Below are 12,212 nucleotides of genomic sequence, written 5' to 3'. Positions count from 1 at the left end.
ATCTCAAGATCGTAACCTGAATAGACAGCCTAACCTGAATAGACATCCTAACCTGAATAGTCATTCTAATCTAAAGACATTCTAACCTGAATAGACAGTCTAGCCTGAATAGACAGCATAGACTGGATAGACATTAAAGCTGAATAGACATTATAACTTGATAGATTCAGATGGCGTAGCCATAAATTTAGTAAGGGGGGGCCCACTTTTGTGGAAGATGAACCAGGTTAGGCAGCCTTTCAGCGAGTCCCTACAGCTGGCCCAATGTTTGTTTCTTACCAATTTTTTTTTTTTTGATGCACATGAAATGTATATTTCTGACACATCCAAGACCCAGTATTAAAATGCTTCATCTGGTGGAATAATAATAATAATAATAATAATAAAATAGATGGCGAATAATAATAATAATAACTCGTCTTTTGTAATTAAGAATCATTTTTGCTGTTTCCTTAAGATCAAAGATTTATGGATTTAACGTATGATAAAACCATTTATCGAATACTTATACCATTTACCTGCAATCATTCGGATGTCGAAATCTCTGTAACGTCTCAACTCACTCACACACTTTGAAAACTAGATCATATCCACTCATTATCCGTTATGACATCCCGCTATACTATGCACTGCATTAAATCTCTCTCTATCTCCGCCAGAATCCTTCTTCACGTCTTCAGGATATTACTATACTAAAGAAAGATCTTGAGAGTGAAATTGACACCAAGGAGCTGGATTCGAGCCAGCATCCTTCCATCTCCAGTCCATTATAAGACTAACGAGAGGTCCTGTGAAGCCCCAAGAAGCTGGATTCGAAGTCTGAATCTCCTCCTCCTCAAAAGTCCCAGAGGGCATATTCGAAAACTAAAGTATACATCAATCAGCCTGTTGTTCAGTAGGAGGACGACATGCAACCTGGAACAACACGTCACAAATATTACGAAAGGGATCGGGAGCCTGGAATTTGTCAACCAGCGGCCGAGAGATCCCAACCTGAAAAGACATCCAGAAACCTGAAAAGATCTCGTGAAATAAATGGTAATACTGAAGACCAACGACTTGAAGGAAGGAGTTTCATCGGAGCCTGAATGTCCCGGTTTACGTATGGGAGAGGATCCTGACCTGAATAGTCATTCTAATCTAAAGACATTCTAACCTGAATAGACAGTCTATAGCCTGAATAGACAGCATAGACTGGATAGACATTATAACCTGAATAGACATTATAACTTGGATAGATTCAGTGGCGTAGCCAGGAATTTAGTAAGGGAGGGGCCCACTTTTGTGGAAGATGAACCAGGCGAGCGCAGCCGCAGCGAGTCCCTACAGCTGGCGGGGTTTGTTTCTTACCAATTTTAGAGGCATTTTGATGCACATGAAATGTATATTTCTGACACATCCAAGACCCAGTATTAAGTGCTTCATCTGGTGGAATAATAATAATAATAATAATAATAATAATAATAATAATAATAATTTTTGCTGTTTTCCCTCAAGATCAAAGATTTATAGATTTAACGTATGATAAAACCATTTATCGAATACTTATGCCATTTACCTGCAATCATTCGGGTGTCGAAATCTCTGTAACGTCTCAACTCTCACTCTCCGCTTTGAAAACTAGATCATATCCACTCATTATCCGTTATGACATCCCGCTCATTAATCCCTCTCTCCAGAATCCTATTCACCGTCTTCATTAAATTACTATGCTCGCAAGGTCTTGTGAAGCCCCTCCTGGATTCGCCAGAATACTTCTTCACGTCTTATAGGATATTACTATGCCCCAAGAAGCTGGATTCGGAGCCAGATCCTTCACGTCTCCAGTCTAATAACACTAACGCCCCAAAACCCCAAGAGCTGGATTCGGAGCCAGCATCCTTCACATCTCCAGTCCATTATAAGACTAACGAGAGGCCCTGTGAAGCCCCAAGAGGCTGGATTCGAAGCCTGAATCCTTCTCCTCCTCAAAAGTCCCAGAGGGCATATTCGAAAACTAAAGTATACATCAATCAGCGCGCGTTGTTCAGTAGGAGGGCGACATGCAGCTCAACAACACGTCATAAATATTACGAGAGGGATCGGGAGGAAGGAAATTTGTCAGCACCAGCGGCCGAGAGATCCCAAGGAAAAGAGAAGCAGAGAAAGGGAAAAAGATCTCGTGGAAATAAATGGTAATACTGAAGACCAACGACTTGAAGGAAGGAGTTTCCGAGGAGCTGCAGTGTCCCGGTTTACGTATGGGAGAGGATGCCAAGAATGAGGTAGACAGGAAGAGAAAGAATTCTTCCCAACAACTCGATGGAATGAAGAGGACTGAACAGTGTATGTTTGTGTATAAGTGTATGTAAGTGTGTAATATGTGAGCGCGCTCAATTATTGGTGTGTGTATGCAAGTGGGTGTATATGGAGGGGTAGGTAGGTGGGAATCGGAAGGTATAGGTGGGTAAGAGGGAGGGTGGGTGGTTGTACGAGTATGAGTGATTTTGTGTGTGTGCTTGAAATCTTTCTCTTCATTTCTGACTAATTTATCTCTCTCTCTTTCTCTATCTCTTTCTTTCTTACAGTCCTTTTCCGCACCCGTGTTTCTAACCTGAGTTTTCCTATTTCTCTTTATGCAGATGCTTGTCAGGGATCACCTGAGAAGATGGTCTAGAAAAGAAAACTTGATGACAGCAAAAGAAACGGAACGAAGGCCCAATAGGCCAAAGCTCATTGATTCTCAACCACCTCCTGGAGAGGATGCAACCCCCAAGGATGGCGAGCGAACAGAGGTTGGGGAGCCGCTGGATGTTCGCTGGCCCTGGCACATGCCCACTAGGCCAAGGCTCTTTGAGACCACCCGGAGAGCACGGACTGCCCAAGGTTAGCGGGCGAACAGCGGCTGGGGGCTGCTGGATATTCGTTGGCCCTGGCACATGCCCACTAGGACAAGGCTCTCCGAGACCACCTGGAGAGGCCAAGGCTCTCCAAGACCACCTAGAGAGCATGGACTGCCCAAGGTTGGCAGGCTAACAGTGGTTGGGGGGCTACTGGACGTTCCTGGTCCTGGCACATGCCACTAGGCCAAGGCTCTCCGAGACCACTGAGAGAGCACGAACTGTCCAAGGCTGGCGGGAGAACAGTGGTTGGGGGGCTGCTGGATGTTCGCTGGCCCTGGCACATGCCCACTAGGCCAAGGCTCTCCGAGATCACCTAGAGAGCACGGACCGCCCAAGGTTGGCAGGCGAACAGCAGTTGGGGGGCCGCTGGACACTCAGTGGCCCTGGCACTTGCCCACTAGGCCAAGGCTCTCCGCCACCACCCAGAGAGCACGGACCGCCCAAGGTTGGCAGGCGAACAGCAGTTGGGGGGCCGCTGGACACTCAGTGGCCCTGGCACTTGCCCACTATGCCAAGGCTCTCCGCCACCACCCAGAGAGCACGGACCGCCCAAGGTTGGCAGGCGAACAGCAGTTGGGGGCCGCTGGACACTCAGTGGCCCTGGCACTTGCCCACTCGGCCAAGGCTCTCCGCCACCAGCCAGAGAGCATGGACCGCCCAAGGTTGGCAGGCGAACAGCAGTTGGGGGGCCGCTGGACACTCAGTGGCCCTGGCACTTGCCCACTAGGCCAAGGCTCTCCGCCACCACCCAGAGAGCACGGACCGCCCAAGGTTGGCAGGCGAACAGCAGTTGGGGGCCGCTGGACACTCAGTGGCCATGGCACTTGCCCACTAGGCCAAGGCTCTCCGCCACCACCCAGAGAGCACAGACTGCCCAAGGTTGGCAGGCGAACAGCAGTTGGGGGGCCGCTGGACACTCAGTGGCCCTGGCACTTGCCCACTAGGCCAAGGCTCTCCGCCACCACCCAGAGAGCACGGACCGCCCAAGGTTGGCAGGCGAACAGCAGTTGGGGGCCGCTGGACACTCAGTGGCCCTGGCACTTGCCCACTAGGCCAAGGCTCTCCGCCACCACCCAGAGAGCACGGACCACCCAAGGTTGGCAGGCGAACAGCAGTTGGGGGGCCGCTGGACACTCAGTGGCCCTGGCACTTGCCCACTAGGCCAAGGCTCTCCGCCACCACCCAGAGAGCACGGACCGCCCAAGGTTGGCAGGCGAACAGTGGTTGGGGCTCTCAGCCACCACCCGGAGAGCACGCACTGCCTAAGGTTGGCAGGCGAACAGCGGATGGCGGACCATTGGACGTTCACTGGTCTTGGCACATGCCCACTAGGCCAAGGCTCTCATGTACCGCCTAAGGTTGGCTGGCGAACAGTGGTTAGGAGGCCGCTGGACGTTCGCTGATCCTGGCACGTGCGCAGTAGGCCAAAGCTCTCTGCCACCACCTGGAGAGCACGGAGTGCCCTAAATAACTGAATTCCTGCCCTGTCCTGTCACCCTTAGATAAAGCTTCTACAAAACTCGTTCCTACCGAAAATGAAGCTTCTACAAAACTCGTTCATTCGGAACCTATACTGAAAAAAGGAAGTGGGCATGGAGGTAAAGCAAAAGGCTAAAATTTGCCTATCTAAAGGTACAAGGAAGGAACGTTGAAAACATCTTTTAGTGATGCCCACAGTGCACCGCGTGAGGCACACAGACGGCAATATAAAGTCCCACGTAATGCCGAGCAAAAGTGAAGAATTAATTGCACTATTCTGACTTTTGAGATATTGAGCGAAAAGAAAGAAAAATAAAAATGTCGTAGTTTTACGAAACTTCATCTGTTCGTCAAAATGAAAAACAGCGACGAATCTACCACACACAAGTAAATCAGTCTAATGCAGAGAGAGAGAGAGAGAGCGAGAGAAAGAAAGAATGGGAAATGATTCAGGTGTGCGTTGTAGATGATCCAATGAGTAGAATAGAGAGGAATGAGAATTTCTAGGACTCATGCGTCAGAGGAAGGGAATAAAGTGCACCCTCTTAATACCATGTTTTAAAACTTGCCTTAGAACCTTTCTATGCATGGAAAGAGAGAGAGAGAAACATTAACTATGATAATCAGGAAGTGGATACATACACTATCATACATGTAGTAACTTAATGATTAATATTGTATTGCTTTGGTGGTAGAACTTATTATTCGCTCCTCGTCAGGTATTATCCTTTAAAATTGAGTTTTCCTATAGTATTTTGGTTGTTTATCAAGAATTTACCGTTATTTTTTGTCGGTCGACTGTAAATAACCTCAGAACTGATTATGTTGTTGTATGCTGGCCATCCTGGAATGCTATCACGCATGCGCAGTGTTATAGGGGAACTTTTGGTAAAATGTGGTTTCCTAAGTCGGGTGCTTTAGGTTAATATGGTTCCTTTTATAGTAGGTTTCTTTCGCCAATCCCCACTTGAACATAGGGCTCCCTCATGACTTTCGTATTTGCGGAACCGTTCCATTCAATTCGTGCGGAGTTATTACATAGAAATACGCTTTGGCTTATTATTCACCAAAAATAATATAGAATGTAACGCCCATCTTATTGTGCAACCGGTATACCATTGCCAGCTGCACGGTACCTACCAGTGTTTATTTTTCAAATGAAAAATAAATAATAAACTATGTAAAAAGAGTCTGCTATATACAGAAATATGTAGAGTTTTTTCTAAAAAACTTTTTACAAATGATTATTATATAAAATGGTGATCAAGTTGAGAAAAAATTTTTTTGGACAACGTATCTTGACAAATTAACGAATCCTATTTTCTGTTGATGTGGCTCCCCCACCCCGACCCCAACAAGTAGTAGACTGTAAATTACTATTTCATTTAACATTAACCCTTAATTTCTTGCATGAGTTTAGTTATGTTGATTGCTGAAGTGTTAGTTAAGCCTTGTCAATTTATAGTCTGGTTTCATTTAAAACCGTGTTAATTTTTTCTCAGAGATTTTATTTCATTTTTTTTTCAAGATACTGTACAGGTTTCCCAGGCTGCCCGAGTTAGCCAGAATAGAGAGAGAGAGAGAGCTTACCCCACAGAAGTCAGCGTATTTTTCACCTGAAATTGACACGCGAATCGGAAAAAATTCCGGCGTTATGAAGATTCCTGCAAGAAACTCATTGATACCACTAAGGCAATTGCTTTTAACGAATATATATGTATATACATGTGTGTTTCAATCGTTAAATTCGATCTAAAATACACAATAATCAAAATATTCAATACACATAGGCATAACTGAAAACTTAGCGTGGTAGGCTATTCACTGAAGAAAACGGACGTCTATCTAAAAATAAAAACAATAATAAAAAAAAATACTGGCTTTGCACCTGTATCCAGGGCCATCACAAAACCTAAGAAGGCCCTTACTTGCCCCATACCCCGTCCTTCTACAAGATTCCATTGATATCCATTAATAATTACACACATATATATATATATATATATATATATATATATATATATATATATATATATATATATATATATATATATATATATATATATTGTAAACAGATCAACAGACTGACAGGCCAACATAAGGAAATGCAGTCTCCTTCCAACTTACACTGACTAAATCTGCCTCCATAAATTAATTCTTAAGTAGGTTCTTACCTGAAGGACAGAAATTTATTCCATAAGTTATTTTCATGCCTGGTTTACGAATTTACAGTGCTTTATATGTCAAGAAGGGTGCTCCTTTATCTTTGTTTCTGAAGAGACAGTGAGGAACAATCCCTCTATGTCACAGTCACTCTGCTGTGATCATGAACTTTGCTATACCAAGCAGAGTTGATCTCTACAAAATTTCTGTTGTCTTTCCCCATCGCCGTCCAGTCTGTTTTTTATTTATCTATCTATTTTAGTCTGACACCTGGTAAATAAATACAGCTAATCAGACTATAGGCTTTATAAAACATAAATACTAAGTTGGAAAACTACATTCTTTAACATTTCTTCTTGCAAGATTCGTTTTAACCACTTCCGACTAAGATACGGAGAAGAAAGACACATTTTTTTGGAGAAGAAAGTGAATGCTTTGTTGGTTTTGAAACAAACATGAAATACTGATTTATCTTAAAACAGAATACTGAATTATATACAAAAGTGAATGGGACAATGACAGTAACTTAAGAATGACAAGGAATTTTTGCATAAGTACTTTCAACTGCCGTTGACATTTTGTATTCGGTAGGCTATATGACAGCGCAATTTATAAACTTGTGTTCTATGTCGTTTTCAAACAGAACTAGAAATTCAACCTAGTTGAATAGTGAGTTGCAGACGGAGACAGAATTTACGAGTAAATCCCAAAGAAACCTAACTTAAGAATTGATTCTAAAATCTTCTCTTTAGTGTTATTGTAACTTACAATATGAAAGAGAACATTACACTCACAAGGTAGATAAAACAAAAAGTAATGTTCATTGTTATCATATATGCCCAATTTATATATAGCAGTCATTTGGTCACCATAGCGACCCAAATGCCATATGGAAGACTTTGATGTGAAAAAATACCGACATAAATTATTCAAAACCGGAAGTTAGTTCTCTTCATGTTAGGAACGATTAGTGTTACTGGCTAGCATACACTTCGATATATTTTCATTACAAGATTACATCCAGTTTCCAGTACTTTGTACAAAGTAAATTTGTTTCCTGTACACGAGACAATCAGATCACAATGTGATGTACGCTACATTAGCACCAATGGTGATAATTACTGAGTGTTTTTAGAATTATTGTTTAAATCATGATGCAGAAGATTTATAACATAAGAAACCGTGACAATCATCTGTTTTAGAGTCATAGAGGTTTGTAATTCTGGAGTTGTTTCGGTCAAATGACTTTTTTGAAAATTACCAGACTTTTAATGCCTAAGAACTAAGACATTTTATATCGTTGATTTAATCAAACACATCGGAAGTCACAGCAGTTTAAGAAATTTGTGTGACAAGTAACTTATTGGAAATACAACAAACTAAAGAAAAAGAATCAAGAATGTAATCTTCTAATCATAGCCAAAACAGTACTGTTAGAAATTAAAAAAAATAAAAAGATACAAAGCAGGCAAATGAAATGTAATGAAGATATGAAATAACCAGACAGACAGATTGTGAAAGTTTGAGAGTTATACACTTAGTTTTAAACTCGCGCCTGCTTCACACACACACACACACACACACACACACACACACACACACACACACACATATATATATATATATATATATATATATATATATATATATATATATATATATATATATAAATATAATATCAAATTCATCGTTACCTCAGTATATATAAGGGAATTTTGAATAGAACACGAACCCGCGACGAAAGCCTCTCTTGATGGCTCAATGGTTTACGTCAACTGGAGTCGCTGAATACAAACGGATCAGTGGTTCTCGAGAGAATTCTCCAACGGAGATATACCGAGGTAGCGTGAATTTCGATATTAAGCTTTATTATTTGTAGCTTCATGATTGTATATATAAATCACGGTGTGATAAAAATTTCATATATATATATATATATATATATATATATATATATATATATATATATATATATATATAAACCAATCGTTACTATATTTTTCAATAGAACCACGGGGTCTAGTTTGAGGGACAAACGGATCAGTGGTTCTCGAGAGGAGATAGATTATAAACTGGACCATCTACAAGCGTACGACCGGGTGATGGTTACTGGGTTAGTGGTTACATGGGATCAGTCGCGACGCAGAGAGCAATCTATATGGGGAAAATTAAGCTCGAGAGAGCCCCTTCCAAGACTTCGTGTTCATACCTACAACCTTGAACCTGGCTTAGAGGATTCTTAAATGACACAGCTTGGGTCTATTTTTGTAGCAGCTGTAACTTAATCCATCGGGGGCAAACGAGCTTCCTAACATGATCTTATACTCAAAAAGAGCATTAGTATGGTTAATCTATTTGCTTTTTTATATATTTTATTTGTTTTATTTACCCTTCAATCGTCTATCACATGAGCTTAAAGCTTCGTTATAATTTCCCTCTGATATATAGCCATAAGATTTCGGGAGCCTCTTCTTCTCCTTCTTCTTCTTCTTCTTCGTGTTTTAATGTAACGAAAACATTATCTCTATTCTTGATGACTCTAACGAGAACCCAAGATGGATGGCATCACTCTTAAGTATGAAGAGTACATGAAACAAATCATTGGATATCACTTAAAATAACAGTTATGAAATGCCGTCAATGATTTTCTAGCCTACGCGTAAATGTAAGAATTTAGATGTTAAATGCATATGAAAGTATTGTCGTTTCAATGACAGCTAAACTTGCAAGTATCTTTTGAAGCATTCCGACGAACTGCGTTTTCAGAATTAAACTGGCAACAATTCCCTCTGAAAGGCACAGAGCAGAAAATGCGTAGTCAGTGCACTTATAATTATTCTCTTTGACTGTCATGTCAAAAAATTATTTAACTTATATTCTCCCAAAATAACTTTGCTTGTTACCACTAAACACGCTACTTGCTTACAGGCAAAGCTAGCACTTCTAGACAACAATTTGACTGTTGTTAATGTTTATTCTTAGCTCCTATGTCATACGAGGTTGGCCATATTAGGTCTAGGTTAACATGGGCTTTAGGTGTGAGGTCATAAGACAGATTTTGACTTGACAGGCAGGCAGAGACTGTGTGGTCGGCGGCGTCGCTCACGGTCGTCCTCTAGAGCCCCTCCAGAAATATGCACATCGGCGAATAGTTAGAGATCTTGAAGACAGTTGTAAGACTTCCAGTTTAGTCTTGTTAAACTGCTTTTGCCTGACTCGAGTCCAGAAGCCTAACGTCGACGCAATGCAAGAAGAAAGAGACTGTGAGATAACAAAGAAGAAGAAAACCATAAACCTCAGAGGATCCCAGAGAGGCAAAATGTGCCTTCTTTCCTCGGCCTAAAAGTAACTTGTGCGCCTGCTAAAGGCCCCGCCCACCGCCTTAGGAACCAGCCAGATCACCTGAATGTGTAGAAAGCGGTCCTCGAATTTACCATGCACGAACGAACGCACACTCCTCCTCCCCTTCCTCTGAGTGTCAAGATTTATCGGCCGATTTCAGATCATGTACGGTGAACGATATACAATGAAATCGGTCGAAAAGGAAGAGTAAAAAAAAAAAAAAAAAAAAAAGGTGAAACGTTCCATTATCTTGGGAACGACGTTGGTTTGTCGAAGAGAAAAGCGGTGGATGTTTATCTAGATAGACCGACTCTTCCTGCAGACAGACATATAGGCAGGTCGAGTTCTCCTGTCCCTCCAGGCTGCGTACCTCGCGGCTTCAACGCATTTTACGCCACGGAATCCGGAAGTGACGGCGGGATGAAATGGAATGAGCGGAATGCCGGAAGAGGAAATGTATGAATGAGGGCCTAAATGAAACAAGTCAAGAATGCATCGAAGTTTCTTCGGCGCAGTCGAGTGTTAGGTACATCGTATAATCAAGGCCACAGAAAATAGATCTATCTTTCGGTGGTCTCGGTATAATGCTGTATGAGCCGCGGCCCATGACACTTTAACCACTGCCTGGTGGTGGCCTATCCTTTATCGTTGCCAGAAGCACGATAATGGCAAACTTTAACCATAAATAAAACAAAAACTACTAAGGGTAGAGGGCTGCAATTTGGTATGTTTGATGATTGGAGGGTGGATGATCAATATAACAATTTGCAGGCCTCTAACCTCGATAGTTTTTAAGATACGAGGGCGGACAGAAAAAGTGCTGACAGAAAAAAAGTGCGGACCGACAGACAAAGCCGGCACAATAGTTTTCTTTTCAGAAAACTAAAATGTTAGTGGATGGACACTCAGAGACAGAGACTAACATTATGAATGGTGCCTCTAGCCTAGGCTGATGAGAGAGAGAGATTCTCAAACAATTTGCGTTGTCCTACTTCATATGTATGTAATTTCCTTCAAAGACAAAAAGGTAATAACAAGTAAAACGTCCTTGCACGTAGACCCAAAATCCGTTATCTGATATCAGTCACACGATCGGTCTTATCTCTGGACGTGAAATACCATAATAGAAAACCACCATTATATTATCTCTCTCTCTCTCTTTCTCTCTCTCTCTCTCTCTCTTTGTTTCTCTCTCTCTCTCTCTCTCTCTCTCTTTGTTTCCATACATACATACATACATGTGTACATACATGCATACGTACATGATAAATGACTAATAGATTCTATGTATTGTCCCCTTAGCATATATATTGTGATTTTTACCACTATGCATCGGTCCTTCGTTAATGACTTGGAAATAAAGTCTAAACCGGTCAGGACCTACACCATAATCACACACACACACATACAAACACACACACACACACACACACACATATATATATATATATATATATATATATATATATATATATATATATATATATATATATATATATATACATGTATGTATATATAAAGATATTCGTTTCCCAAAAGAGGGGATGGCTCCAGAGACAAAAAAAAACAATGGTCACTGCCACTTTTATACTTAAACTGCTGAATCATGGATGGACACCTTAAATAGTTAAACTTCCCCAACATATGCTGCTCCGTACACCTCCACAAGAGCTCATAAGCAGTTCGTCTGAGGCCCCTACACACACTGCACCATTCATCATTCATGGTTCCTGGATATTAAGACCCTTGCTTTCTAATATTTCCTTCAGATATCTATCCAAAACTTCCTAGGTGTTCCTCTCCTCCTCCACCTTAACCGTTCTGAAATATAACCTAACAAATCACTACTGTATGATCGTCCATTCTTTCTATACAACCGAACCATCTCATAATACTCTCATTCATCCTCCTATGTTATCCTTTTCACTATTTCTATATATATATACAATTTTCTCACTTTGTTAGTTTTTTTTACATAGGATCCCAGAATCTGTCCAAAAGGTTCATCTTAGCAACTTTAAAAATTTTCTTTTTCATTTGCATTTAACAAACAAACTTCATTTCCATAAAGGAGAGTTAGTTCATCTTTCCCTTTTTGTGAACACTTTCAAATTAGTTTGTTGGTTTCTGCAGCTTCTTTTTACCATCATTAATCAACACGGAATTATCTGTAAACATCAACCGTTTCACATATTCTCATCCCACAGTTTTACTTAACTGTCCTTTTTCTGATTTCTAACATCACTCCATTTATAAATAGTATTGAAATACCATGGAGGCATAACACAACACACTTTTTTTTCTCAGACCCACTTTCATACCAAACCACTCACTTTCTTGTCCACA

The 12,212-nt window shown here is 41.2% G+C and overlaps 1 protein-coding gene across 3 annotated transcripts in view; it reads right to left on the bottom strand.

Annotated features, from left to right (window-relative positions):
* DCTN6-p27 (dynactin subunit 6) overlaps positions 1-12,212 on the bottom strand; it is a 30,172-nt gene that overhangs the window by 13,028 nt on the left and 4,932 nt on the right. The gene's annotated exons all lie outside the window — the stretch shown is intronic.

The sequence above is a fragment of the Macrobrachium rosenbergii genome, chromosome 50 (genome assembly GCF_040412425.1).
Source record: "Macrobrachium rosenbergii isolate ZJJX-2024 chromosome 50, ASM4041242v1, whole genome shotgun sequence".
NCBI classification, from domain to species: domain Eukaryota; kingdom Metazoa; phylum Arthropoda; class Malacostraca; order Decapoda; family Palaemonidae; genus Macrobrachium; species Macrobrachium rosenbergii.
Note: the sequence above shows the minus strand (reverse complement) of the source record. Positions and strands in the feature narration are given on the sequence as shown.